Source organism: Salmo trutta, chromosome 2 (genome assembly GCF_901001165.1).
Source record: "Salmo trutta chromosome 2, fSalTru1.1, whole genome shotgun sequence".
NCBI classification, from domain to species: Eukaryota; Metazoa; Chordata; class Actinopteri; order Salmoniformes; family Salmonidae; genus Salmo; species Salmo trutta.
The window spans coordinates 74,110,862-74,116,006 of NC_042958.1; the positions used below are offsets into that span (position 1 = coordinate 74,110,862).

A 5,145-nucleotide genomic window follows, 5' to 3' on the forward strand; every position below is an offset into this window, starting at 1 on the left:
TTATGACCTTCCTAAATTTATTTGGGATTGTGTATGTTAACGCTAGAAAGGCAGAGAGCATAATAATGCATTTTTTTAGAAGGGCATGTAATTTTTAGAATGGGTTTCCCCAGCCTGCGCCACTCCTCCGATAGTTGAATGTGCCATGCCCAGTTGATAATCACCCCAATAATTGCCTTGAAACTGAACCTAAATTATACCTAAACTAATTTCACACACAACAGATTAAATAAATTAAGTATAGTATGCTGGGGGAGAAAACAGGAGAATGGGTGAGTTGAAGAGTGAGGTGGAGCAAACGATGCATAATTTTGTAACCACCAACTGTGAATGATGAACAGGGCGAGCAACTAAATTGTGTTAATCTATTCTAATTAGAATCTGTAAAAGTATGTGGAGCCCTGCTCCTCGAACATTTTATTCCAAAATCCTGGGCATTATTATGGAGTTGGTCCTCCCTTTGCTGCTATAACAGCCTCCGCTCTTCTGGGAAGGCTTTCCAATAGATGTTGGAACATTGCTGCGGGGTCTTGCTTCCATTCAGCCACAAGAGCATTAGTGAGGTTGGGCACTGATGTTGGGCGATTAGGCCTGGCTCGCAGTCAGTGTTCCAATTCATCCCAAACGTGATTGATGGGGTTGAGGTCAGGGCTCTGTGCAGGCCAGTCAAGTTCTTCCACACTGATCTCGACAAACCATTTCTGTATGGACCTCGCTTGGTGCACAGGGGCATTGTCATGCTGAAACAGGAAAGGGCCTTCCCCAAACTGTTGCCACAAAGTTAGAAGCACATAATCATCTAGAATGTAATTGTATGCTGTAGCGTTAAGATTTCCCTTCACTGGAACTAAGTGGCCTAGCGCAAACCATGAAAAACAGCCCGAGACCATTATTCCTCCTCCACCAACCTTTACTGTTGGCACTAAGCATTCGGGCAGGTACACTGTAAACCCTTATTAGTTATCATTACTCAAAAGTTTTGTGTAAACCCGCTGCAGTAAGATACTAGAGTACAGTTACTTACAACATTAGAGCTGGCTTTACTAAAACTATAAGTGTCACATGATCCCAAATGGGCCACAATTTAAAGTTGATTAAACACAAAACATTTTAGTAAGTAGAGAAATCTTTGAAGTACATTGTACTCAACATAGTTTGCTAAAATAAATAGATTAGTATCGTAACACACACTTAAATCATTTTTGTCCACTAATGGTAATTTCAGAATTACATAACATATTAGTTTGAGCAAAATCTACTAAAATATTTGGAGACTGGGCAACATGTTGAAGTAAACTTTTTTGAGTGCAGAATACTTAATTAATGTCTGTCAATTAACATGCTTTTACTCCCTACAGTAACTTTAGTTGTAAAGGTCTGTTTGTACTCACAACATTAAAGCCATGGCAACTTGGCACTTAACTTGGTTCTATCGTGTCACTGTGAATGAAATAGTTTAAGTATCCAAACTGTGTAAGTTTTGCGCAACTTACTTACAATTCCAAGTAATATTACTATATTGTATATGTTGATATCACTTGATTAATAACTTAAATCATTCATGTTGTATCACTGTAATTACTCTATTCTTTGGAGCGCATTCAACAAATACCGAATCAACATGTTCAAGTTTGCATACAACTTTTATTGAGTAAATTAAACATAAAACAGTAAAAAAAAATCACATTTTAGTCCTGTGTAACTTAATATTTTTGTTACGTAACTCAAATACGTTCTTTCTTTCAGTCAACTACTCTAAAGCAAGTTAGCTTTACAGCAGTTTTTTCTTAAAAAATAAAATTACATGTTCTGCATCTTCAGAAGCACAAATCTCAAATTACATGAATGCACAACACATAATGAATCTATTTTAGCCTCCATCAATAGATGAATGCCAATTGTGTACAGCATGACTCATTTGAACATATGCTTTAACTTTTAAAAGGCTCAGATAACAAAACCCCATCTTCCAATCAATTCAATACTGTGTAACATTGCAACATTCTCTATCAACATCTTAACTATTAAAACAGGAGCACAGTACAATGACCCTTCTCCAATTAACACTTTCAACTGATGTGGTAGCTTCCATTCAATTGAAAGCGGTGCTGAAGATATAAAATCAAATTAAAGAGGTAGGGATGTGCCGACATCCATTTCACAGTAGCCAATAGTATTGCATGACTTTCTAATTTTTGTGCCCGGTTTTACTAAAGGCACAGATCAAATCAAATGCAGGAAGACATTTTAGTTGGCATTTGCCTACAAAACATTTAGTCGTCTTCAGTTTTTTTTTTATCTCTAAACTTTTTTCCTTGTAAGATAACGTAACTATTTACAAATGTTTAGCACCATAAATGTTTTTGGTATTTTATTTTACAGTTGGTTTTTCCATCCAAGGACCATTGGCTTCATTCTGTCTCCATCCAAACATAACACTTCTTGTACAAACCCAAACATGTTCTTCATGCAATTAGAGTATCCATATTGGAGTGAGTACATTAGCCCGTACAAACATACAAGTGCATCAGGCCAGCACCGGAAATCCTTTATAACCACCTTCTCTTCAAGGACCACGTAGACTCTTCCTGAATGGAATGGCACAGCAGCTACATCTCCATCGTCGTCAATGACTGAGATGATGGCTGCTGGTCTCTTGATGGCTGCAGGGTCTTGGGATGTACCTTCCTGAGAAAGAACATTAAAATATAATTATCATGTCACAATACACTCTTATAAAGACACACAAGTTTCTCGCCTCCTTTATTTTGGGTCAAAGAATATTTGAACAACCTCGCACACAAATACAACCCACCATGTATGTTATGAACACTCCAGAGTCATCCTCTTGGAATATTGCTGGAAGACATCTGAGGACAACGATCGGTGTTCACATCACATGGTTGCTACAGAGAAACATTACAAACATGAACTAAATATCTGTGTAAGGGTATCACTGATCGTAAAATGTAACATTCAATCAATGAATGTGCTTTACATTTGGCTTACTGATTTAATTTATATACTGGGCTGTACTAATTCAGATTGTCAGCTGTCTCCTGTCCATTTCTTCCAGTCTTTCCCTGCTTCGTTCTGGATAGGGCTAGCAAGCGTTCTGTGAGTGGGTCCAACATGGAATAAAACGTATCCCGGAGTTGCTGGTTTGTGATGTGATGGTACTCTGCACATACCTAAAACAAAGTACAAAGGCAATTGAAAACTGCTTTACATCCCCCCACCCACACTTGTTCCTTGAGGAAAAGTGCCGGCCATCTGTCTTGGATATGCTCTATGGTGGGGCTCAAGGTAACAATCTCTTTACGTCTCAATGCAAAGATCCTACACATGCTGCTGTTGACCAATGATAAATCAATCTTGTCTTGGTCCGTTTCCTCCAACTCCTCCACAAGGAAAACCCTCAACCTCTCCAGACTTTCTTCAGTTTCACCTTGTGGAAGCTGTGGGAGAAAGTTTACTTCTGCTCGTCGAGGCCGCTTTATCTTTCAATGTGGCGAGCTGCCATCTGGGCTACTTTTACTTCTCTTGCCACTGTTACCTTTCACTTCTGGACACCCTGACTTGCTGAGTTTGCATCTAAAATTGCCCATTTTGAACACCAAGCTGTCTCTCCATCCATCACAGTTACTTTTGGAGCCAGACTCCTCCAGGAAAGGATGTTTTTGAACTAACGCTTCAGCGACACTTTTAATCTCCCAAGCTTTCTCATCCTCTGGTACCTCGGAGCCAATTATTGCGGAAGAAGCCTAACTTCTTTGGGATCTGGGGCCAGTATTGAGTAGCTTGGATGAATAAGGTGGCCAGAGTAAACTGCCTGCTACTCTTGCCCAAAACCTAGAATTTACATGTAATTAGTAGATTTGAATAGAAAACACTGTGAAGTGTCTAAAACTGTTTGAATGAGGTATAACAGACCTCATTTGGCAGGCAAAAATCGGAGAAAAAATCCAACCAGGAAGTGGGAAATCTGAGGTAGTAGTTTTTCAAGTGATTGCCTAGCCAATACACAGTGTCTGTGGGGTCATATTGCAGTTCCTAAGGCTTCCACTAGATGTCAACAGTCTTTAGAATGTTGTTTCATGCTTCTACTGTGAATGGGGAGGGAGCATGAGCTGTTTGAATCAGGGGTCTGGCAGAATGCAGCCGTGAGCGTGAGCTGCATTCCTTTTCATTTCTAAAGACAAAGGAATTGTCCAGTTGGAATATTATTGAAGATTTATGATAAAAACATTCTATACATCGTTTGACATGTTTCTACAAACTGTAATGCAACTTTTTTGATTTTCGTCTGGACTTAGTGCATGCGCCTTGTGCATTTGGAATAGTGAACTGAACGCGCAAACGAAAAGGAGGTATTTGGACATATATATGGACTTTATCGAAACAAAATGAACATTTATTGTGGAACTGGGTTTCCTGGGAGTGCATTCCAATGAAGATCATCAAAATTAAGTGAATATTTATAATGCTATTTCTGACTTTTGTTGACTCTACAACATGGCGGGTATCTGTATGGCTTGTTTTGGTGGCTGAGCGCAAAACTCAGATTATCGCATGGTGTGCTTTTGCCGTAAAGCTTTTTTCAAATCTCACACAGCGGTTACATTAAGGAAAAGTGTATCTTTAATTCTATGTAAAACACTTGTGTCTTATATCAACGTTCATGATGAGTATTTCTGTAAATTGATGTGGCTCCCTGCAAAATCACTGGATGTTTTGGAGGAAAAACATTACTGAACATAACGCACCAATGTAAACTGAGATTTTTGGATATAAATATGAACTTTATCGAACAAAATATACATGTATTGTGTAACATGAAGTCCTATGAGTGCCATCTGACGATCATCAAAGGTTAGTGATTCATTTTATCTCTATTTCTGCTTTTTGTGACTCCTCTCTTTGGCTGGAAAATGGCTGTATGTTTTTTTTTGTGACTAGGCGCTGACCTAACATAATCAAATGGTATGCTTTCGCTGTAAAGCCTTTTTGAAATCAGACACTGTGGCTGGATTAACAAGAAGTTTATCTTTAAAATTGTGTATAATACTTGTATGTTTGAGGAATTTTAATTATGAGATTTCTGTTGTTTTGAATTTCGCACCCTGCAATTTCACTGGCCGTTGT

At 38.5% G+C, this 5,145-nt stretch overlaps 1 long non-coding RNA gene across 1 annotated transcript; it reads right to left on the reverse strand.

The window, feature by feature from the left end:
* Positions 1–1,444: 1,444 nt before the first annotated feature.
* Positions 1,445–3,669, reverse strand: LOC115148604 (uncharacterized). The gene is made up of 3 exons (XR_003866706.1): positions 3,027–3,669; positions 2,816–2,906; positions 1,445–2,688 (listed from the first exon to the last, which is right to left on the reverse strand). It is a non-coding gene; the product is annotated as an uncharacterized LOC115148604 (long non-coding RNA).
* Positions 3,670–5,145: the final 1,476 nt, after the last annotated feature.